At 48.0% G+C, this 25,668-nt stretch overlaps 1 protein-coding gene and 1 pseudogene across 1 annotated transcript in view; one reads left to right on the top strand and one right to left on the bottom strand.

Moving 5' to 3' along the window:
- LOC136660346 (calmodulin-binding transcription activator 1-like) overlaps positions 1 to 25,668 on the bottom strand; it is a 627,764-nt gene that overhangs the window by 320,456 nt on the left and 281,640 nt on the right. The gene's annotated exons all lie outside the window — the stretch shown is intronic.
- On the top strand, positions 9,143 to 9,262 carry LOC136660872 (5S ribosomal RNA; annotated as a pseudogene).

The following is a 25,668-nucleotide window of genomic DNA, read 5'->3' as shown; positions in this document are numbered from 1 at the left end:
CCATTGTGATGAATGCCAATCAGGCAGATACAAAAATGGCACATTGGTTCATGATACATCCTGCTTTTACTGACAAAAGGAGTTGGAACATCAAGGCATGCTAGTCGGAATCACAATACAATCCAAGCATTCAGAGCTGAGAATATTTGTATTTCAAGAGGGTAATTCTCAAAGTTTGGCAGTATCACCAGTTGAACATACAAGTCCTTGCCGGTCATTCTGTTTCCAAGGGAGCCAGCTTCCCTAAGATAAGTGCGCTTGATATGACATCCAGAATGTCATATCTTCCAGAATGGATGATCCAGACATCATCCAGAATGAATGAGCAGCAGTTGGAGAAAGACCATAACTCAGTTGTAGAGTTATAAGAAGAGCCCTGTTGGATGAGGCCAAGGGCCCATTCAGTCAAACTTCCTGTATCTCACAGTGGCCCACAAGATGTCTCTAAGAGCACATGAGATAAGAAGATCCCTGCATCGAGTTGCCACTCTCTTGCACCCATCATTCAGACATAGGCTACCATTAAAACTCTGCATACAGTCATCAAGGCTTGTGACTTTTAACCTTTTCCTCCCTTAACCTGTTCACTCCCCCTTCAAAGGTATGTAGGCCATCACAGCATCCTGAGGCAAGCCCCTGCTTTCCATGTATGGGCTATGTCAGAATGCCAGATGCAAGGGAGGGCACCAGGATGCAGATCTCTTGTTGTCTTGTGTGCTTCCTGAGGCATCTGGTGGGCCACCGTGAGATACAGGAAGCTGGACTAGATGGGCCTATGGCCTGATCCAGCGGGGCTCTTCTTATTTTCTTATGTAGGAATTCCTGGGTTCAGTCCCCAGCAGCATCTTCACATAGGGTTGGGAAAGCCCTTCTCTGCCTAAAACCCAGGAGAGACACTGCCAGTCAAGAGTAAGGCAGTACTGAGCCAGATGGACCAAGGTGCTGACTTCATATAAGGTAGCTGAATACCTTCAAATTCTGGGCATGCCAGGTTGTTTTGAGGCTAGCACTTACAAGTCCCTAGGGACAAACTCATACTTCTTACAGTAGAATCCTGTGGATGTCTGCACACAAAAGTAAGTACCACTGTGTAGTCTAAGAACCCAATCCTGAGCTCGATATGCCAGCTTAGCACCGGGCGCCAGGCAGACACCTGGCCTCTGCCGCTCGGCGGTTGCACGGACCACCGAGCAGTGAATAGGAAAGCGGAGGCGGGAGTGAGGAGGTGTTGCGGGGAGGGGGGAGGCGGGCGGAGGGCAGGGAGAGGGCGGGTAGGAGACATGATGGGGAGGCAGGAGGGGGCGGGGGAAGGTGTGCCGGGGAAGGCAGCGGGGAGAGAGGGAGGCGGGACTAGTGCGCAGAGCCTGACATGAAGGCTCTTACCTCATTGCCAACCTTTTGGTTGGCAGTGAATCAACTAGCCCCTTTGTGGACGAAAGTCCCCTTCTCCCATGGCTGCAATCCTATACACACTTATCTGGAAGTAAGCCCCACTGAACAGAATGGTACTTACTTCTGGATAGGCTTATAGGATTGCACTATAAAACCAGCAATGAAATCTACATTACAGTATGCAAAATCCTACATGAGTTATATTGGAGGAATGACTGAACTTTATTGGTATTTATGCTGCTGATTTTTGTGTTTTCCATTTGCCTAGGGGTTATTTTGTTTTTTGTAAATAGATGCTTTTAAATGCTTTTAAGATGCTTTTTAAATAGATGCAAAGGGTTATTGCTTTTATATTACTGTATTCTATTGTAATTTTTAATTTTATTTTAATTTTTTTCAGACTCGGAAATGTTTCCAAGAGACAGAACCACTCTATCCAGGGAGGCAATAAGTAAAACTGGGGCAATTTGGAGATGCAGACTTAGTGCCTCTGAACTTGTAAGATAATGTGAAACTTCCATCTCTCCTCTTGATTCTCTTTCAGATTTCTCTCACACTTGTATGTCAATGCAATTCCCTTCTTGAGAATCCACTCCATCCTCAGAATTTGTTGCCTTGGTTTCCAATGCCTGGCTTGATATCCAAGGGTGCACTGATACAGGTGGAAGCGGAAACACCTGCATAATATTCCACGTCTATCCGTTTTCTTACATCTATCTAACTGAAGTTTGCTTTTACTGCAGGGAGAAGGTCTTGGTGAGGATAAAAGCTCAGCCAATCAGCAGCCAAGCTGGTCAGATGTAGGGGGCTAATTTCATCACTAAAAATGGCACTTTGTTTTAAATCAATACAACCTTTTTCCTCCAGAGGAGGAAAAAAAAAGAAAAAATCTTTGCTGTGATATCATTTAAGACAAGAATTAAGAAAAAAATAAGAAAAAAAATTATTCTAAGGAAACTAAGTTTTTTTAAATGTTTTTAAAACTCCCCACTAGCTTTGGTATCACACACACACCACCACCACCACCACCACAACAAGAATTCACAAGAGACAATTGGAATATCCTTCAATATATTGATGTAACTGCGAGTGGGAGGATTTTACATACTGCAAACATCAAAACTTTTGCTTGGCTGTACATGTGTCTTTTTGCACCTATTGCCACAGGATCCTACTCTTATTTTTGGACCTCACACTCCCAGGGGGGAAAAAAAAAAGCTTTGGGGAACCCTCTTTTTATCTCTTGTAGTGCTCTGATTTGGCACAGAATAGGGAGGAGGTGCGACCAGAGTTTTGGGTTATTCCATCCTGCTAAATCTGGGATGTGGCATCAGGATTCACTTGAGGTTGACTCACATGAGCTGGATTACCCTTTGGTCTGTTTCAGAATTCCAAGGACTAGAGCAGACTTCTTACCACATCAGTTGCTAAAACAAGCAGATGGAAGATACAGGAGGAACTTCCTTCTCCTCCTATCCTGGAGGGGGCATGGAAGAGCAAAGAGCCAGTTTGCTTTGTCCTTGAGATAGCAGTTCCTTGCTTTCTCTGGCTATGGCTGCTTTCTTTTTACAGGTAAACAAGAGCAGCAACTGGCAGAGTGAGCAAAGAATGGCTGCTTCAGCACATCACAATAATTTTCCTTCTCTTCCTCTCCAGGAAGAGGTAACCCACTCTTGAGTGCCTCTCCATCCGGCTGCTGGTAGAAGGGAAACTGTTCTCGTCTTCAGGGTCCTAAAACAGACAGAGAACAGTTCAAAACACACAGCACACCCCCATTGGAATGATGAGAGCTAGAGCCTTGCCTTTGCAATTAACACCCCTACTCTATCATAATGAAGCCATTCTTATTCTGCATTTCGGCAACAAATTGGTGGATGAGTGTCACACACAGAAGGCCACATCACAGTTGTCGTGAGTTGGAGCAAAGGCATAGACAAGGCCAAAAGGGACAATATCCTGGAGGGGAACAAAAGAGAAATAATATCACCACCCCTGGAACTCGGTGTTAGAGCTAAAGATCAAGCAAAACTTCAGGTGACAGATGGTGTTCTCCAAAAGGTCAGCCCTTGGCTCGTTCTGCGATTCATTATTTATTAACAACCTCTTCGACATTAATGTTACATCAATTGTCTGGCTCTATGCAGATGATGAAATATGATTTTATAGCTCAAGGTCTCCTACAGGTGCAACCAGGAGAAGGGAAGGAAAAAGTGCCGACAACATCCTCCCAATGTGGAATCTGCCTGGAAGCCTGTTGGAAGGCACGTCCCACACCTGCTGATCTTGGGGAGAGTTTGCCACTGTAGCTGCCCCTACACTTAAGAAGGAGCTTCCAAAGAATGCAAAGGAACTGGCATCATGCCCTCAGTTCCAGGCTCTCTAGACTCTAGGTGGCCACTGGCTAGTCATTGTAATATGAAATCTGTTACTTCTTAAGCACCTAAAGAACATGGTGCTGTGTAATTCCTCACTCCCAGGAACAAAACGGGGGGGAGGGGTGATAACAGCACAGGCCAACCTTCAAGGTCATGAGAGGCAAGCACAGTTACAGCAATGTGTGTTATCCCACCCCTTTCATTCCCTCTTCTCTTCATGTGTTTTATCATCATAACCACAAAAATGAGGCAAGGCTAAGAGATGATTGACCCTGGTCTCCTAGAGCACACCTAGGCTGAATGTGGGCCTCTGCAATCCAGCCCACTAAACCACCACACCACACTGGCTTTGAACACTGAGAATGGCTGGGAGAAAAGCTCACAGCAGGCACAACCATGCTCTGCACACTGCCAAAGCTGGTTTAAGAGCCACAAGTAAACAAAATGAGCAAGAACCAGTTATGCTTAGCTAACATCTTTGTATGAATTGCTATCGTTCTATTTAATTTTGATTTTTAGTTCAAGCTGTAAATCTGCTAATCAATGCACGTTTGTACTAATTGAGTCTGTTGCATTTAATGGGTCCATGGAACAAAACTTCGGGCTGTAGGAGGCGTTATATTTGCAGCTCCTTTTCCCAATGACCAATACACTGACATTTATCATCTTTCTTCTGCTTCGTGGGAGAGGAAGGAGCCGCTGCAACAAGTGCTCTGACTGGTCCTTGATGCATGACCTTTGGACAGCTGCCACCTTACAGACCAACCTAGCTTGCAGAGCTGTTGTGAGGGTAAAAGGGACAAGAAACACAGGTGGGAGAAGGCTCAGTTCTCTGTAGCAGGCCTTGTCAAAGACAGCCCTCATCCAAATAATAAGTAAACAGTTGTTATGAGTCATCCCTCTTGAGCCAAATGTGACACACAGCAGCGTGGAGTGGAGCACACCTAAGCCCAGGTGACTGAGCCTCCACCAACAGGGACAGTACTGCAGGATGGCACAGCCCTCACCCCCAGCCCCAAAGGCCAATGGACGGCACAGTTTCTCCCTCTGCCTGCACTCTCTGCTCAGAGGAATTTTACAAGACCCAAGAATTGATCTCCTCCTCTCTGTGTTTCTCCGGTGTCACCAGCCTCCCAAATCCCACTCACCAGGCTGGACAATTCGTTTCAACCTCCATTTGACTACTTCTTCTACTCCTTTTGTTAATGGCCGAGAAACAACCCACACTCCTGAGACTTTCCAAGGAAAAAAAAGAGTCACCTTTGAGTTGTAATCGTCTGTATGAAATGAGAATGAGAAGCTAAGAGAAAGAAGGAAAACCAATTTGCTTCCCTCGATTACAGCTGGAAGACCAGTTAATGGTTGCATCTACAGGTCTATTTCCAGAGCCCTCAGTAAAGAAAACGGTGAAGAGGAGCCTGGAAGATGGACGAACACCAGGCGCCATCCGTATCCCCACCCCTCCGCTTTGCAATCAGCGTGAAGCTCGGAGGTGAAATCTTTTCCTGCAACCAAACTCATGCATTGAAAAGGGATTCTGCATTTTTCAGTGGCACAAGCCCATTAACAATGGCCTCTGCTCTTCCGATCCCAAAGCCTCAGCAAACGACTGTCAGATTTATGGCCCCGGGAAAATGACCCTATTACTTGCAGCAGTAAACTTCCTTTTGCAAAGGAAAAAAATATATATAACCCACCCGTGCCCAGATTGCAAACAGAGATGAATTACAGCAGAGATGAAGACATAGAAATATCACAGTGGACGTTGACTAAGCACTTGCCATCTGTGCTTCAGCATCCTTGTTCGGAGCACCAGCACCTCACCTCAGGCCCCCGATGAAGGGCAGAGACCCACCCCATTCACCTTGCGGCCAGCTGCGGATTATTCAACAGGGGGACAAGGGGGGTTTTGTTTCATATTTTTTCTTTTTGTTACTCCCAGATTTTTTGCTACTAAAACCTTCACTTGCTCAGTTACTCCTTTGTAACACTCAAATTTAGCTACTTAGGACCCAATCCTTTGCAATGCGTGGCAGCTCACTGCCAGTGCACACTGTCGCAGACGTGCCATAAGGCATGTTTGCAGCCCTCAGCACCGGTGGAGTGCCAGTACAAGCTCAGCGCTGGCCTGCACTGGGCTACCACCGGCAGAGCACCAGAGCTCTGCTGCTTGGCGGTCGCGCAAACCACCAGGCAGCAGAGAAATAGGTGGGGGTGTGGGGGGAGTCAGGGAGGAGGCAATCCCGGGGTGGGAGAAGGTGGAGGGAGGGTGGGGAGAGGGCAGGGAGATGGCATGCCAGGGGAGGGAGCAGGGCAGGAGGGCGTGGAACTGGTGGAGCTTTGCTCCACCGGACCCTGAGCCCGTGTCGGGTCGCCCACCAACACGGAGGTTCTTCATTCTACGCCGACCCTTGAGTCGCTGTAGACCCAATGTGAAGCTACTCCAATGTGAAGCTACTCACCTTACCTGGGGGAAGGGGTCGAAAGTCCCCTTCTCCCAAGGAGGCGGCGGCAGCGGCTGCTGCCTGGGGCGCGCTGGATGCAGTGGCAGACATTTTTGGCTCCACTGCAGCCCCGCATGCCAGGCAGCTCAGGATTGGGTTGCTCTTCACTAACGTTGCACTCGTTACTGCCATGTGGCCATGTGGTTACTGCCATGTGGCCTCCAAGGCAGACTCCAGTCATCACCTGCTCCCATCTGCTGACCTCCTCCTCCTCCTGCTCCCTGGATTAGAAAAGGAAGAAGGCCACAAAGCCGAAAAGAAATTGTGGAGAAAGAGCAGTGGGCTAGAGCATTGACCATTCTAGCCCACCGCGTTCTTCTCCACCACACATTTTCCACCAAGTCATTGGTTTAACTAGATAGACCTCATCCTGGTTTGATTTGGCAAAGCAGTTGTTTCGGATTTGGGGACAGTGAACAAAGGTTTTGAGATCAGGAATTTGGGGGCCAATGATCCAATTCAATGATCCAATAGACTGTTAAAGCCCTATACAGTTCGGTTCCTTGGTGAGTACCAAGGGACTGCATATTGCCATGTGATTATGTCCAACCACTGAGGTCTTCTAGAAGCTTTGGTTAAAGCATTGTTGATGAGCATGCAGGACATGGCCTCCTCCCTGTGGTACTGTACCTTCCTACTACAGGAGTTTCATGACGTCCCCTCTTGGGCTTTAAGAAAGTTTAGAAATTATTTATTTTGACAGGTCTTCAATCTGTGAGTGGAGGGAGGATCTGTCAAGTGACACTGTTTTATGAGTCTTGTGCTACCGGCTTTATTGTCACTTATCTATTTTGCCGAAAGGTGGGTTTCATTATTGATTTAGTTAACTTGTGGATTTAAATCTTTTTGAGGTCTTCGTGAAAGGTAATTTAAAATAATATTTGCAAAAATAAACACAGTGCAATCTTATAACTACTCAAAAGCCCTTGAGATCAGGAGGGCTTACCCCTAAGTAAGCGTGGATGGGATTGCCCCCAAAATTATGTAGCAGAAACAACGGGGCCCTAATAATTCATCAATTATCCTGCTTATTTGTTTCAGCCTCGCAATTTACTCCCCTAAAAAGTACCTCATTGCTACAACAGAGACATGAGGGCTGCCAGAAGATGGAAGCACGGTGGCTTACCCTGAAGCACCCAACACAAAGGACTCCTCCGCTTCCTTTGCCAGCTGCAGCGGCGATTTTGGAGCCAGAAACTTTAAGCTGACTGGCAGCTGTGATTAAAGGTTATCAAGCTGGCAAATGGTACATGCATTACGCTGAAAGGACATCCCCCATCTCTAGCCCAAGTTGGATGACGGCTGATTTTGTTATAAATGACCCCACCGTTGCTAGCGGAGGATGTTCGCTACACAAGCATGACGAGATCAATAAAAAAAAAATACAAACAGTGTAAAAAGTAGTCAAGCAAAGATAAGTTTATTACTAATTATGAGCAGCTTGACATGCCCCAAGTCCTCGTAAAATAAATGAAGTCCATTTTTAATATCTGCTGGCATGACTTCGAGATAATAGACAAATTTGCTTCAAGGTCACATCTCATTTGTCAAGGCAGGAGTTTTAACTACTTGTACAGAAACCAACAAAGGATTCCACTTCATATTAAATCTAACCATGAATAGATTAGCAAACCTGACCAAGGCTCCTCCTGGAAGCCTTTGTCTGTTTAAGCCCCTTCCAGCTCTCTGCGAGGGAGGCAAAAGGGCACAGAGTCTCACCTGACCCATCCATGTTTGGAGGGTGCTGACTGAGAGCCCAATCCTATGCATGTCTACTCAGAAGTAAGTCCCATTAGTGTCAATGGGGCTGACTCCCAGGAAAGTGCGGATAGGATTGGGCTGTGAGAGTCTCATCCCTGAGCCCCTATTCAAAATTTATCGTCAGACTTTCCGCTTGGTTCACCTTTCCAAAATTAGGGGCAGGTGATCTTTTACGAAGCTACAAGTCTGAGGTGCACAGTGGGTTCATTGGGGCATCAATGTGACCTTTGCTGAAACCAAAGTTGGTCCAAGATCTCCAGTTGCTGGAGACAGTATGCCAAATGCTACTCCCCTTTACATGGTGACACGCCAGGCTTTGCCCCTCCCAGTACAGACTGGAAAAGGAAGAGGGGAAGAGACTGGTGAGCTAAACCATCTGAGACTTCTTTCTTTTCCTATCCAGGGACTGAGGAGGAGAAGGTGGAGCAGTAGAGGCGAGTGAATGGACAGAGCTGCCAACCTGCTGTCTGAGGCAAGCTTCTCAACTGACCTTATGATTGGGTCAGCAGTGGCTGGAGTGTGCATAAAAATCTGATATACCTTCAACACAGGAAGCTTTCCTCTACTGAGTAAGAGCCTGAGGGCACAATCCAGACCCTCATTTGGGCTGGCGCAAGTCCCTCAGGAGGAAGCCAGGCTGGCAATCAAAGAAACGCTGGCCTGCGGAGACCGACGCGAGCCTCCAAGGCTTCCTCCTCGCCAGGCTTCCTCCTTGCAAGCTGCGTTGGCCCGCTTGAGCCAATGCAATGAAGAAAGGTAAGCGGGGGAGGGGGGGAGGAGGAGTTCCTGGGTGGGAGGAGGGAGGGCGGGCGGTGGGCAACTTCGGGGGCAGGTGGGCAGGGAGTGGGAGGCAGGGCTAACTGCCAGATCCCAACCCCCGTTCCCGGGTAGAACAGAGCAGCTTCAAGCCACTTCACTCTCCTCAGACATGTGCCATTCCAAGAGGTGGCGCAAGTCCAAGGAGACCCATTGGGGCCAGCGAACTTTACCCGGAGGTAAGGGGAAATGTTTCCCCTTGCCTCTGGCAGAGCTGCTAATGGCCACTATTTTGTGCTGGATACAGCACAAGCCTCCTGGCTTGCCTGTTCCAGCGCAGGATAGGATTGCGCCCTTAGCAGCAACTGTTACCCTGCACATGCCCGATCTCGTCTGATCTCGGAAGCTAAGCAGGGCCAGGCCTGGTTAGTACTTGGATGGGAGACCGCCTGGGAATACCAGGTGCTGTAGGCTTATACCATAGTCTTCTTCCAAGATGGAAGGTTGCCAACCATGGTTACTTCCTAACCCAGTGCCGTCAACACTGTCTGGAGGCAGCTGTCCCCAGGTCTTCATGAGGACTAACTAGGAGATTGAACTGAAGACATTTTGCATGCCAGGTCATGTGCTCTGTCAAGTGAGCTATACCCCTCATTTTGGATAAAGATGCCAATGCAGACTGTGGGAGACCAGGGCTGTAACCCTATACGTGCTTACCTGAGAGTAAACCCTATTAAACTCAACGGGACTTATTTTTTGAGTTGACACACAAAGGCTGCAGGTGATATAAGGATTCAACATGGGGGGGGGGTACAGTTCAAACCAGCCTGCAGTGGAAAAGCGAGGGGTCTATGCTTGTGAGTGTGGCTGATCCATGGGATGAGCAGAAAAGCCTCTGTGGACCTCAATGGTCCACGCCCCATAATTTGCATGAATGGAGAAAGGGTAGTAGAAATCTACAAGTCCTTGTGAGTACTAGCTGAGAAAGAATGGTGGAAAACCTCTCAGGGCCTCTCCAGTCAGAGTGCCCTTGCTCCAATCCATCAATATGAAGGACTCCTGGCTTGCCACCCAGATGGCTCTAACTGCTATATTGGAAGGTTTGTCTTCCCCTTCCCCTGGGAGAGGCAGCAGCTCTGTGCCCCTATGAGTATCATATCAGCATACATATTTCAAATCAGCTAGTGCTCAGCACAGACATGGAAATATAGGTGTGGATTAGAAGGAAAGCCTTAATAGACCAAACTAGCAGCCTGGCAAACCAGGAACTCCTTGCCATAGGATGTGGTGATGGCATCTGGCCTGGACACCTTTAAAAGGGGATTGGACAAGTTTCTGGAGGAAAAATCCATTTCGGGTTACAAGCCATAATGTGTATGTGCAACCTCCTGATTTTAGAAATGGGCTATGTCAGAATGCCAGATGCAAGGGAGGGCACCAGGATGCAGGTCTCTTGTTATCTGGTGTGCTCCCTGGGGCATTTGGTGGGCCGCTTTGAGATACAGGAAGCTGGACTAGATGCGCCTATGGCCTGATCCAGTGGGGCTGTTCTTATGTTCTTAAGTTCTTATGTTCTTAGCATCTGCCCCACACAGTGATCACCAAGATGCTCCTGGGAACCCCAAAAGCAGCAGATGAAGGCAAGAGCTCCCCAAGAACAGAGATTCAATGGCACCCTGCCTCAAGCTTGGAAAGCAGCCACTTCCAGACACCTTGTTCTCTACCACAGATTGGTCCAATCCCCCTTTGAAAGCCACCCAAGCTAGAGTCATCACCACATCAGGTGGCAGTGAGTTCCAATTATGTATTACATGGAGGAGGACTTCCTTTTGTTTCTCCTGACAGGCAACTTCATGGGGCAACCCCTGAAGTTCCAGCAATGTGAAAGAGGAAGAAAAATATCTCCATCCCATGCATCGTTTTATGTGTCTCAAAGAGATCCCCCCTTAGGGCACAATCCTAAGCAACTTTCCAGCACCGACCAAGCCGCAATGCAGTCCCAAGGTAAGGTAAAAAACATGCCCTTACCTTGAGGAAGCCCCCTTGACTGTCTCCCCGCTGCAGGATGCAGGGGACACCACATCGGCACAGCTATGTCAGTGCTGGAAACTTGGTTAGGATTGTGTCTTTAGGGCCCACTCCTATCCAATTTTCCAGTGCTGGTGTAGTTGTGCCATTGAGGTGTGCGCTGCATCAAGTGGTGGAGGGGCAGTCACTGGGACCTTCTCAAGGTATGGGAACATGTGTTCCCTTAGCACAAGGTTGCATTGTGGCTGCACCGGAGTTGGAAAGTTGGATAGGATTGGGCCCTTAATCACTTAGACAAAAAGATTCTATCTAAGCTAAAGAGCTGCAAATGCTGCAGCCTTTCCCTGTAAGGAAGGCGCTCCAGCACTCATTGCTTTGGCCACCCCCTCTCTCCCCCATTTCCAGCTTTACGATGCCCTTCTTGAGTCGTGAGGACAAGACTGCCTTCTACTGTCAGTTCCACTTTTCTGCCACGCTGAGCATCCCGCTTATTCCGAGGATTTACATACGTTCAAACAAATAATAAGTAGAGCACCATACACATGATTTCTGCCATTGTTTTCTCTTAATTCTGAATTCTTCTCTGCCATCCATCTAGCAATTCACCTAGCACAGCAAGAGCACTCTGAACCAGTGGCGCAGCTAATAAACATGTAGCCCGCTGCAGAGCTCAAAATGATGCCCTGGAAGTGATGTCACAGCCTGAAGTGGCATCACACCTGGGCTTTTTAAAAAGTGCAAATTGGGGGGAAACCTGCCTCCTCCTCCCCCCAGCGGTCCACCACCCACTTGATCCGCCACCTCCCCCCAGCCAGTGGCATAGCTAAGGCATCTATCTGCTACCTGGGATCAAAGAAGATTTAATAGCCTCCCTACATGACAAAATCAAATCTAATTAAGTAAACGAAAAAAAATTGTGCCCCTGATCAGTTCGAGACACTGTACTGAGGTGAAGAGGTACAGTTATTCTCTCCCTGCTAAATATAAGAGGAGCACCACTTGAAAAAGTGCCTCTTTACAAGTTAGCAGGAGTAGCTGTATATGATACATGGGAATGAGAGCTGACTCATATTAACACCTTATTGGTTCCATGCTGTATCATAATAACATCTCATTGGCTTTCAGAACAATTAGTCTCATAGGTCAGTTTTGAGTTAAAGAAATCCACTTTTTGTTTCTTAAGGCAGTTGCGTTTTTGTATTCTGGTTAATTGGCCATAACTTTTGATAGAAAACAGATATTCCAATGTGGTTTTTTCATTGCATTCTGCATTAAATTACCTTTCCAATGATATATAATATGATGGTATTATTATTACATACTAAGATTTTCACAATTTTGGCCACTAGTGTCAAGTTCAGCTCCCCCTAAAGCTTGTTGCCCGGTGCGACTGCTACCCCCTGCACCCTCTTAGCTATGCCACTGCTCTGAACATAACAAGAGAACAGCCCTGCTGGATCAGGCCAAAAGAACGTTTAGTCCAACTTCCTGTATCTCACTGTGGCCCACCAGGTACACACAAGACAACAAGTTCCCTGCATCCTGATGCCACTCCCTTGCACCTGGCCTTCTGAGGTAGCCTAAAACAGGAGGTTACACATACCCATCATGGTTTGTAATCTGTCGTGGTTTTTTCTTCTAGAAATCTATCCAATTCCCTTTTAAAGGCATTTAGGCCAAACACCATCACCACATCCTGTGGCAAGGAGTTCCACAGACTAATTATATGCTGGGTAAAGAAATATTTCCTTTAGTCTATTTTAAGTCTCCTGAGATTCAATTTAAGTGGATGTCGCTGGTTCTGGTGTGAGAGGTTTCTCTGGTTTCTGCTCCCCAGATTCTTACTACTTGCTGGACTGCTCATGATTCAAATCATTGGTCCAATGGGCTCAGTTGGTGGTTGAAGCTCTCTGGGATCTCAGGCCAGATTGTCTCTTTGTCTTCTGCTTGCAGGTGCTGCCAGGGATAAAACCACTGAGAGTAAAGGGTGCTCAGCAGCACAGAGGGTGCCTGTGTTTGCATCCATCACAGTGGCAGGGGCTCTCTGCTCCCCAACAGCCCTCCTACAAGTTCTTGGGGGAATGGTTTACTGAGCCTCCCAGAGCTCTGCAAGCCTGCACCACTTCTTCCAGCAGGAAGGCTTTTGTCTCGGATGCCCCTGGATCTGACACTTTCATGATGGTTTCAATTTTCTGCTTTTCGCTTTTCTGTTTTATAGCTGGCAGTATGAAAAGCCGGAGTGCATCACTTGGTTTTCTTTGTACGAAAACTCCTCTCACCGCTTGCTTCTCTTCTCCCCTGGCCGGGGCCTGATGTTTTGGCAGGAACAACACACGGTTTATACTCGCAATAAATGTCAAGGCCAAATGATAGATCACAAGTGCATCTGATCTTGCAACATATGGGGGGACTGCAGTAGAACTCGAAATATACCAAGGGGGAAACACAAAGATGGGCTGGCTTTTAAAAGCAGCCCCATGATATTTTCAGTCTCTTTGCAGTCGTCCAACACAGGATGAGGGAGGGCACATGATGCAGCCACCAGGAATAAGTGAAACAGGGCCAATCCGGATAGGTGACTGCATGGAAAACCTCCCTCCTTCCCTCCACAGCTATGCCACCTTGAGTACCCGACAAAAGAAAGGTGTGATATAAATGGAAACAGCAACAACATGCTCACAATACTATCCTCAAAAGCCAGGAAGAGCCAGGTTTCATATGCCTTTGTCAGTAGCATAAGCGGGGTTGGGGGCAATGGAAGTCACTGTCCTGACGAAAAGCAAAACAGGATCCAAGATCATACAGTACACTGTTACTGAAATCACGCCTAATTGCATAACACATGGATTAATTAAGCATGGTGGTTTCATTGCTTTTGAACGGAGTCTAGTGATTTGAGGATGTCAACGGTGATTAATGCTTTCAATCTGTTAGATGCAAAGTCAGTTTTCAGCTTGCTGAGAGGCTCAGTGAGAGCAGCAGGTCAGGCAGAGCAGAAGACTTGTGGTTAACTCTGTGCCTACTGCAGCCTGTTGCAGGAAAGCACTTTCAGCTGATTCTGTTGGTATAAGGGGAGCTGACACAAGACCATGAACAGCAGAATCCAGTGGGGTCTATTCACATCAGAACCTCTGAGCGGGAGCAGCCCAACTGAGCAGGGAGAAGTTGGAATTTGTGCCTTTAAGATCTGCAGCCATTCTGAACTTGCTCTAGTGCTGGCTTCCAAGAGGTACATGTATGTGGATTCAGGTGCCTGTTAGGGGCACAATCATTATTTATAACTTTGCTCTTGATGGAGCTCTTCACTGAGTTAGACCTCTGTTCATCTAGTGTAGTACTGCCTGACTCTGAATGGAAACAGCACTCCAGGGCTTCAATACAGCACCTTTCCCAGCCCTACCAATAGATGCTCCCAGGACCTTCCACATACAAAGCAAGGACAGCTCCACTAAACTATGTCCTCTTCCCTAGGCTGAACTCTGCATCACACTATTCAGAGAAGGCTGAACTGTTCACAACCCTTAAACAAACAAAGAAACCAAAACCACCGCTAACTTGGCAGACTTGGTGACAAGTCAGGAGGACAAGCTGACACACACAGCAGAGTCCCGTAGCACAGCCCTGCCAGGCCAAGCACCTTCAGGGCTTCTCAGGGTCATAATGAAGATGCTTAGCACTGTAGCCATCTCCTTAACCACCCCACAAGGCTGCTTGCCCGGGGCCGCCCAGAAGCCTCCTCCTGGCTAGTTTAGTGTGTGAGTTCTCTATCAGCAACTTGCCCACGAGGCTGACCACAGCAGTTGCCTGCAGCAATGGCTTATTTGGGGGTGCTTGCTCCATCTGCTTGCCTCCTTCTCTGACTCTCTGCATTTGAAAAAAAGAGAGTAGAAAAGAGCTGGAGAGGAAGTGTAGGGAAGGGGATAAGCCAGAAAGCCTGCCTTTCCTTGTGAGGGTTCTCCAAGACCTTCAAGAAAGTTCAGTGCTGATAAACCGGCTTCCTGGTCAGTCTCTTGGATGAAAACTGCACATGAGGGGGGAAGACCCATATCTATGTCACTCTGCTCCAATGTGTGTGTGTGTGGGGGGTCTGTTTTAAAGAACAAAAGGCCAACCAAGATGGCTTTGGTCAACCTCTACCACCTCTCTTTCTCTCCCTGGATTGGAAAAAGGAAGAGGAAGCTCAATTGCAACACTCTCTGCTCCTCCACACTCCCTTCTCCAATTCAGAGAGCAGGAAGACGAGTAGCAATGGCAACACATGAACTGCAAGGTAAAGGGAATGGCATTTGCACTACCCCTCAGGTGCTGGGAGGTCTGGGCTGGCTCTGTTTGGCAGGGGCTATTTCTTTTCAGTATGGGAGAATACTCAAAACATGCCACAACCACCCTGATTCCACATGTAGTTTTAGAGCATCAAGTCACATTTAAGAGCTTTGAACAGCTGCATGCACTATATGTGTGGTAATCTTTATTTCCGTTTTCACCACCCTCACTGCCACTATGACACCCAAGACAGCCGAGTTCAGACTAATTCTTGTGAATCTTTTTAACCTGGATTGTGAATCTTTGTGCCACCTGAACACCTGACACTTTCTGTTTATATCATGACTGTTTGGGGTTTTTCCTTTTCAACTTCCTGACTCAGAAGGAGCTCCTGAAGCCCAAAGATGGAGAGATCCCCAAGTCTGCAGTGATGATTTAGCAGCAGCTGTGACCAAATGCATTTGCTCACTTGACTGGCTGGCCATTATTGTTAGACTTCCATAGGCTGTAACATTTATGAGATAATTATGATAAACTAACCTGGCCCAGTGTTGAAGGAGAATGTGTGTGACAGAAATCATGCATGCCTCTTAAATTCCAAGTAACGCTGAATCTTCCCTGAAAAGGATATTTTTTGCACTCTCTCAACACCAGGAAATCCTGCCTTAGTTTAAGGCTGATTTTCTCATTCTCTTTTTGTTCCCTTGGGATTTGAAGTGACGATTGTTAAATCTGAAGATCAGGTGCCCTGCTAACTGAGCCGGCAGAGCTGTTAGGCATTTGCAAACGATGACATTTGTGTCAAAACGTCAGCCCAAGTCAAAAGCTCTGAGATGCTCTACCTCGATCTCTGCTGCCTCTTTGCCAAACAGCCAGTGCTCCTGCATTGCTATTAAAAAGGGGATTGCAAAGAGAGATAGACCAAAAACCTTTCATGTGCTTCACACATTTGCTGAACTAGAGAAATTTCTAAGCACTTATGGATTTATGCCTGTGAAAAACATTATGAACTTTTAAGGGATCCCTCAGCAGAGAGAGAGAGAGAGAGAGAGAGAGAGAGAGAGAGAGAGAGAAGCCATTTTCTCATATCTTTTTAGATTGAGCCCTTTTGGGACATGGAGGCATTAATTAATTGATTTTCTCTATAAACCACTTTGTGAACTTTTGTTGAAAGCGGTATATAAATACTGTTGAAAATATCCCTTGAAAATTTACTTGAAAAAACAGGTCAGCCCAGTGGAAATTCCCTTTCTGGAGGAATACTAGGAATTGAACACCCCAACTTCCAAGAATTTACACAGCCCCATTTCAACAGCAATTACACAGTTTGTGAGAAAAGGAGAGCAAGCAGATGTCAGAGAACAAAGTAAGGACAAGCCAGCTCCTAACTTGCCTTCAAAGGACCATGGAGATGCCCAGAGGAGTGGAAAGATGGCCTAAGAATGCTTCTGAGATCCTCGTAATGTGATTGGAGCACCAAATTGTCTGGTTTCCAAAGAGGAACTTCTGCATCTCACAGTTTCACAGAGTGGGCATGAGAAGTGGCCATACCTTCGTTTGTCAAGGTCTTTTTTCTTCCTCCATTTTTCTGATATACATGACAGACTGCAAAACACACATGCAGACTCACAGAGAATGTAACGGAAAATCTGGGTGTTTTTTTCTCTGTGGTGCTTTATTGATGCACAAGAACACATGCACAAGAAAATGCAGTACAAGAAGAATCCTGATGAAATCATCCTCATAACTGTATCAAAGTCGCTGTCTTGCAGTGTTTTATCAATGCACATGTTTGCACAGGTAATGTGGCGAAGTGGGGAAAAAGATGCAAGTGGAGCTAAAAGCTGAGGCCATCTGCACTGTCTCCCATTCTGAAATTGATTTCACAAGTTCTTCTAGTTACATTGGCATTCAAGAAGATTGAAAGGCAGGGCAGAATGAACCAGAAGGACATTCCGTCTAGCCCCCCCCCGGCAGACCTTGTTACAATCTTACATTTTGCTCTGACACAGGGGTCAGCCCAAATCATCTGTGCTCCTTAAGTGCTTGTCATACTGTGTCCTGCAACTGTGGAGCCTCTCTCAGGCATCATATGAAGTGGAAGCTGCTGGAGCAACTGAATTTTGCCTAAGGCAAACACCAAGGTGAATCTGCAAGACCCTGCTAGTGGCAAACATCCGCAGACACTTCAAGGCCAAGCTCAGGCCCAGCTGCCACCGAAGAGCTCCAGTATGTGGGAGTATTACTGTCCTGATCCACAGGATTCCTGCTGGGAACCTCATGGTCTGCACACAGGTATTCTTTGTGGATCTCTCACCTCGGTTCCCAGCATGCCAAACACGAGCAACCCAACCCAGGAACAAACTGCAGCTCCTGTGTGCTGATCTCTGGGCAAGACAAGGATCCTTCTTTCACTTGTCCTCCCTCTGCTGGATTCTTCCAGATCTTCTCCAGAGCTTAACAATGGTAGATCCACTGAAGAAGAAACAGCAGCAGAGATGGCTAAAAACAGCAGCTTTTGACAGAAGAATAAGCAATGAATGAAGAGAAGCGGGGAGGAGAACAAGTCAGGGGTCACCTCCCCAGATCCCTCTGCAAGCCGGACGGTAATGCAATAAGGAGAATTATGACGTGAAAAAGCCAGCATAATTAACTAGCAGCCATGGGATATTTTCCTTATTGAACGCCAAGAAGGGCTTCGATTTTGCTGACTTCAGGGGGGGAAAATGGTGTATAAATAAATGTAAAGTACACCGGCGATGATGTTAAATGATGCTTCATCTAATTATCACTATTCCGTGGTGTCATTAACATGCGCAAGCAAGGAATGCTAATGGCTTTTAAGTTGATATCACAGCTACAATTTGTTGTCTCAACCCCTCTGCATGGAATAAAATATTCTGACTGATGCAGCTGTTAAGATCTATGGAGAGAAAGGGTCCCGTCTCAGCAACAGACAGTGCAACTGGGGGATAAAAGGGGTCCATTTTTCAAATGGATGCAGAAAGCCAGCTCGCTCTGACATCCTGTGCTACAATTCATCAGCGGTGAAATGGATGCGCAGAGATTGAAAGGTGAGGGAGGACCCTGGGAAAAAAGAACTCGCATTCTCCCAAGACCTGCCAGTGTCTGAGGTAACCTGCCAAATGATACCCCTTTACCTGGCATTGTGCCAGGCCCCTGTCTCCACCGTCTTCCCTCCCTGGGTTTAAAAAAGAAGAAGAGGGGAATGGAGCGGAAGGCAAAGTGCAGAGGAGAGGAGACCCTTTGCTTCCTTTCCTTGAGTGGCGGTCTGAAAGCAGACCTCTGACAGTTTGTGACCTCACACCTGCCTCTGCGGCTGCTTTGGCTCCTGTGCCTGTTTTTGATCCTGGACTGCTCCTGGCCTTTGGATCCTGGTCCGGTTTGGAAGAAGCCCGTATCTCCCTCTTCCTGGACTGACAACCAGCTTCTCCAGATCCTGGAACTGGTTGCCCGGGAAGCATCAGGCTTCCAGAGCAGAGAGTAGAGCAGGCAAGTTTCTCTTCAGAAATCCAGCCACTGCCTGAGGCAGAGAGGGACGAGCAGGCCTCCTACACCATCGCTCTTGCCAAGCGCTGCCGTAAAACAAGCCCACACATGGTCTCCTGGAGACGCGGGAGTGTAATTTGATGGGCACGGCTGTCGCCTTCTGCCTCTCCCCAATTTTTCCCCCGTTACACTCCAAACAACTTTCACTGCAATGAGACACAGCCAGAGACTGAAAGAGGGATGAGCAGCCGCTTTGCCAGCCTGAGGTTCTGTCTCAGCCAACGTTCCCGCCTGACCTTTTGTCCTTCAACAGCTCATCAGCCAGGAACTGAGCTGAAAAATGGCTGCCAGCCTCCCCTGTGCCAGCTCTCGAGCCAGTCTCCCTGCAAAGCACGTCTGTCCAGCCCCCCTCCCTGCGATGCAGCCATGATGACACTTCTGCAAATCCCACAGACCTGCGGGTGCAAACACAAACCTGTCACTGAACCATCTCAATGCACCAAAACTGACAGTCCCAATTCATGGACTCATATCGATTTAAAGCACCGTTTAGGATCACACTAGCAGTGCATACAGATGATGTGAAGGATGTCTCAGGTGAGCACCACCCGGTTTTGATGTTCAGTTTGGGGAAAAAACTCTGACTGCAGCAGAAGGGAAAGCTGGCCCATTCCTAGCAGAAAAGCTCAGGGGAAAGGTTCTTCCTTGTTAAGGACAATGGAAGTCTGAAGGCTCCTGGAAGAGGAGAACAAATTTGGATTTTCTTTCTCTCACCCACCCAGCAGTAACCCTGAGAACATGACCTGCATAGATCCAGAGGTATTACCAGCTCCAGTTCCAGACAAAGTCCCTACTCTGAGGAAGAGCCCTCATGGGCAACTCCAGACCCTGAAGCCCCCTCTAGGTGGCTCTAAGAGGAGAGGGTGGATTTATTTATTTATTTATTTACTTACTTACTTACTTACTTAGGGCGCAATCCTCACCCCTTATGTCCGTGCTTTCCAGCACTGGCATAGCGTTGCCAATGAGACATGTGCTGCATCCTGCAGTTGGGTGTCAGTCATGGAGGCCTCCTCAAAGCAAGGGAATGTTTGTTCCCTTACCTCAGAGCTGCACTGCCCATATGTCAGTGCTGGAAAGCACTGACAGAAGGGGTTGGGATTGCGTCCTTACTTACTTACTTACAGAGCAATCCTGACTTTCACAAGTCCCTTGTGCCGGCCCAGGAGGGTCGCAAATGTGTTGTAAGGCACATTTGCGCCTCCTTGTGAGTTGGCTAGGTGGAGGCGGAGACGGAGCCGTGCCAGCCTGTGGAGGCTGTCTTAAGTCTCCATGCCGACGGAGGCACCAAACCATGCATTGACTGAGTTTGGCCGATGCAAGACTATGGGGTGGGTGGGGAGAAAGCCGGGACAGAGGATTCCGGTGTGGGGGGAAGGCAGGTGGTGGGCGGCCCTGGGGATGGGTGGGTGGGGAGCTGGAGGCGGGGTTGGGACCCAACAGTTATGCCGGATCCTAACACCCATTCCCAAGGAGCGTGGAGCGGCTTGAAGCCACTCCTCTGACTTGCGCCATCTCAGGGGGTAGTGCAAGTCCAAGGAGGCCCATTGAGGCCAGGGTGGCTTACCCAGAAGTAAGGGGAAAAGTTTCCCCTTACTTCTGGCTGAGCCACTTTGGGCACCAATCCTGCGCTGGATACAGTGCAAGCCTCTTGGCTTGCCTGTTCCAGCGCAAGACAGGACTGCACCCTCACTTACTTAAAATTATACCCTGCCTGGCTCCTGCTATTCGACCTCCTGGCTCCTGCCCAGTGCTAAACTGCCACTGCTCTGAACACATTTCATTTGACATCCCCAGCTGCCACCACAATCCTCAGGTGCCTCACCAGAACAGGGCAGGCACCTGCATTGAACAAGAAGAAAACTGACTCCCTCCCACTAATACAGGTACTACAAAATGCAGATTCCACATCTAGTTATGAGGCACCAGAGTTGTCCAGCAGGGCAGGCAACTCCCAACTCAACCCCATAGCCACCTGTGATGAGGTCTTCTTCCACAGGTGAGATCATGGGGTTCACACTGGGGTGACAGCTGCCTCCTCTGTGGAGCTGCCACCTTTGTATGGTTCTAGTTTGTATGATATGACAATAATGTAAAGTCAAATGTGGCCCAAAAGACCCCTGCCCTCTAGGACAATGCAGTGAGATTTCAGTCTAACCCTCAGCTCGCCTCCATTCATCTCCCTTAGCAAAATCGTTTCTTTTCGATGTCATCAATCTCCTTGCCTGCACATTTGTTAACCAATGGCCCAAGGTGGACCATATGACACTTGTCAACATTAAGGGATCCCTTGGAGCCTCTCCTCACTCACAAAACCAAACAGAGCTCAGTGCAGCTTAAAGAGACAAGAGGCTTTGGGTGTACCCTGGAGGGTTGTTTCTTAAATGGCTGCAAGCACCACACCAATTGTGTGGGAGATGCATCATGAGTTATAAGAATGCAAGTCACCCCACACTTGGAGGATCACAATTTACATGATTGTGAACTGACCCATCATGAAGTCACTATAAAAATACAGGATCAACACAGGATCATCCTCTTATGGAGTACTTTTTGGACCACTTGTGAACTGGCTGTAGTAGGGCAGGTATCAGAGGCTGGCCAGATCAGACACTGGCTGAGGGCCCATAACTGTTGGAAAAGCCACACTGGTCCTGAACCCTCAGCAGCAGGGCCCATGGTAGTGCCCAATATGCAGCCAAGGGTAGGACAGGACTTCCAGCAACCTGACACTGGCAATGGGTCACAGGCACATGACGGGCCAAGGGAAGTCCTCCTTCAGACAACATGACATTCATAGCCTATAGCCACTTGCTTAAACTGCTCCCCGTGGGGGAGAGAGCTATCAGTGCAACATGCAAATATCAGATGCTGGGACATGCAAGAGGAAACTGTCTACTTGGGACATGACTCAAACGCCATCAACTCTGCAATCAGCGACCACCAACTGCTGCATAGGGGCAGTAAGGGAGTACTCAATGAAGCCCACAAACCACACTCTCTAATGCCCCTCCTATTTTAAACAAGTCATGCCTCCCGCTGGGTACCTCCTGAAAACAGTAGTTAAGTAGGCATAGAAAAAGGGAGGAAGAAGACGGGGATCCTGGTACCCCCATTGTACAAGCAGTGCAGAAGTAAAGGGGTGCTGGCTCAGTTGCTCAGAAAACACTTTCAAGCTTTCCAATCACTCCAAAGTATGGGCCAAAAAATGTTGACAAAACTGGCCCGTTTCAGTTCACAACTAACCCAGGAACCGCAGAGCCTGAAGGTGGAGCATTTCTTCGCTGGCTCCCGTGAACTGTGAGCTCAGCAGATGCAAAGGGGGAACAGGGCATGGCTGCCTCTGTGACTGGCAGCAGGTAATCAAACCACTGCATTAGTCAGGTCTGGCATGCAGTGGATGAGCCTTCCCTGATCAACAGAGCAGGGCTGTGTGCTTCCTGCACTTCAGAAGTGGTCTCCTCCACGCTCTCCAGGTCTAGATCATGGTCTCAGGTGGGTCCTGAAAGGCAGGCGGAGTTTTAAAACCCACCCCACAAGTCCAAGTCACTTAGATGGAGAAATCACATTTTCTGTTCTCTGTTCTGAGAAGCCACCAGCGGGCATCCCTGCGGGCCCAGACAGTAAACTCTGCTTGTCCCAATCAGATTTGCCAAGTGCCTCCTCCACACATCTCAGAAAACAGACTACTGAACAGTCACCAGAAAAAAAGGAAGAGCAATAAAACCAAGTCCCCAGGAGGGAATTCTCCTAGCTGTAGTTATTGTTGCTGGACTGCAGTGGGAGGTGGGTAATATCAAAAGAAAAGCTTCTGCAGGAACCGCAGCCCCACTTAAAGAGCCATCACCTTCCCGAAGAGCATCAGAACATTTTGTCACACAAATTTCAAGAACCTGCAGATGTCTCTTTCCTCTTCATGAGATTCCCTCTTGGCATCTGTAGAGGGATGCCGAGAGGCCCGCTGGACACGATGGTCTGCATTTCCGTTCTCTCCAACCAGTCTTGCAAATCTTTTCCTTCACTTCTGCCCTGAACCCCATCCTGGCAGAACTGTACTTATTGACTATCTGCAGTTCTGAATGGCACAGAATGGAATCCAGCAGGCTGGGGAGGGCAGTACATCAGTGAAGACAAGATGGAGAGGTGAACTTGGACACCAGCATGCTTGGGGCAGGTTCTGCCCCATCAGGTGCAACTCTCCCCCAAGTTATCCCAGGGAAAAGGAGGCCCACGGCCCAACAGGCAGTCAATCTTCAAGCCTAACCCAGCAACCACTGCCATTGTTGTCGGCCTGAGGCAAGCAGCCTCCGCATCTCTTTGCTATGGCATTGTCCGATGCGGCTTTTGGCACGCAAAGGACAGCACTGGCGGCTTCCGTGTTCTTATTTTGTTCCACGGAGAGAGAGAGAAAAGAGGCCAGCCTGAGACAAAGCTGACTGGAAATTCTGCAGAGGCAGTGCTGGATGCTGACCAAATGACGAGGCCGAGGCTGTCGAAGAATAATGCACACAGATTATGCTTATGAGAGGGGAGAACAAACCCACATTCATTCTGATTGTCTCCCACACGGCACACAGTTAGCTAAGGTGACTTGATGGGAACTCCTCAGCTGCGCTCAGCCATCCAGTGGCATCTCTGGGAGGCTGTGCTTCATGAGGAGCCCATCACAAAGTAACCACGGGGCTCAGCTCAGCTGAGCTGCAGGGGAGTCTCTGGCCAGTACGCCGTGTTATTTGGCTCCCATCTCACCTCTTGCAAACTTGGAAGGAACAACAATGATTCTTGGATGGCAACAAGATTGGCTTGCACTGGAAGCACATCCACAGCAGTGACCATAAGAAAAGTTGCAAGCCAAATGTTCTCAGGCACCAGGAGCCTCAACCAGAAGCCCCGAGGGCTGTGCAATGATCCTCTACTCCCTGCACTGCTGGGGCCACCAGTCAGAGAAGGGAGCTGCAGGAGGCTCATAACAGGACTCAAGCATGACAGCACAGAATCTCCTACGCAATGGGAAGGGAATTCAGCAATTCCAAATCTTAAGTCACTGCTCAGAGCTGAAGCATTCCTTCCGATTGGGAATCTCAACAAAGGGAAATCCAGAGTGCCCCTTGCCACACCTTGGCCTGCCCGCTTGCCCACCACTGAGGCTGCAATTCCACACACACTTGCCTGGGAGCAAGCCAAATTTAATTCAGTGAGACTTACTTCAGAGTAAGCACACATAGGCTTGCACTGCAAATTGCCCATGTCTGGTATATGCCAGCAGTTGGGGGCTGACCACCCTCTTCTGTATAGCAGACCCCTACAGACAATTAGTGGGGTGTTAATTCTTTCCCATTTTAGTCCATGCGGCTTTCACACCAGCAGTACACAACTGCCCTTGCCTCCAGTCCCTGCTTGAAGCTTCTCCCATCTGCCTCCCGTTAGGTCTCCGCAGAGAGAAACAGCCACACGTGTGTCTGTGCAGAGATCCCCATTGCGCCTCTGCAGGACTCCTTGCAATATCTGAGGCCTTGCCTTTTCCTTTCTTTTCCAGTGACAAATGTCAGAAGCCAACCAAAGACATCAAACATACAAATACACAAATTACATTAAACATCCACAAGTGACAGAGATCAGCCTGCATGTTTTTTAGGACTCCCCTTGATTAAGAAAACAAGCCTGGTGCAAAGTATTCACATGAACTATGAAAATGAAGTCAGAGCTGCTTTCAACCTGCAACTGCAGAAGCAGTTCTTGGCATCTCTAACCAAAAGGATCTTGGAGACTACAGCCTGCTACACAAGATGGACCAATGTGGTCTGATTCAGGATCAAGCAGCCATTCTAAACAGAGTGTTTCCCACCCTTTATCCCGTCATTTGTATTTTGCTTGTACAAATCTTTGAAAATTAAAAAACAACAACACTATTTAAGAAAATGACTTTCTCTCTCCAGTTAAATAGTTGTCACTGCATTCATTCTAAAGAGCTGTACTGCAAGCAAAAGAGTTCTATATTATGCTGCATGAAATGGCTCTAAACCAGTTCAAAACTGGTTCAAAGTGTCTGAATCAGCTACTGATCCACGTTTTAATATTAGTACCCCAACTGGAGAATGAGAAAATTATGGGGGGCCTGACCCAAGCCCCAAGTTTCAATGGTTTGCCTCCCTGCTGCCAGGTCATTCTGAGGCTGCAAGAGGCAACATTCAAATGAGGGTCTTGCTAATTCCAAGCTCAGCCTCAAAGCCATACAGAGGAGATGGAGAAATAGCATTCTCTCCTTCCTGTCCTCACTCTGAGGGCCCAATCCTGTTCAACTTTCCAGAACCGGTGCAGCCACAGTGCGGCCTAGAGGCAATGGAACAAATGTTTCCATACCTTGAGGAGGCTTCTGTGACTGCCCCACTGCCACAGGATGCAGTGCATGCCCCATTGGCATGGCTGCACTAGAACTGGAAAATTGGATAGGATTAGGCCCTGAATCTTTGGGTTGGAAGAAAGGAAGATGGAAATGGAAAGGAAGAGGAACTGTGGAGAACAGTGAGCTGAATGGAGACTCTTCTCCTCTACGCATCCTGCTCTGCTCAGACTCCTCTTTCCTCTAGTCCAGGGCATGGGAGGAGCAGAGGCTGGGACATCACCAGGTAAGGTGGGCAGCATCTGGCACCCCATCTCAGGCACTGCCCCCCCAGTCAAAACAGCATTGTTTAAAAGTGCAGTACTATACCTTTTGAAGGGAATAAAAATAATTCCAGGGTTGTGTTTTTTTTTAACCACATGCACCAGAAAAGTTTTACTTCCCTGCATTCCTTGTGGACATGAATTCTTTTTGGCTTGCCAGAGAAAAGCCGCCGTGATTCATTTCCCAGGCCCAATTTGTGTGTCTCCTGGTACACAACACACTGGTCTTAATCCCAGATATGACACACTGATGATATATGTCAACCGTGGTGTGAGCGTGTGAGAAAGACAGCGAACGGCAAAAGGCAATCATCCTGACATCCCACTTGGTAGAAAATGACAAAACCTGCCTCGAT

The sequence above is a fragment of the Tiliqua scincoides genome, chromosome 9 (assembly GCF_035046505.1).
Source record: "Tiliqua scincoides isolate rTilSci1 chromosome 9, rTilSci1.hap2, whole genome shotgun sequence".
Classification (NCBI taxonomy): Eukaryota; Metazoa; Chordata; class Lepidosauria; order Squamata; family Scincidae; genus Tiliqua; species Tiliqua scincoides.
This window is presented reverse-complemented; position numbering and strand designations above follow the sequence as displayed.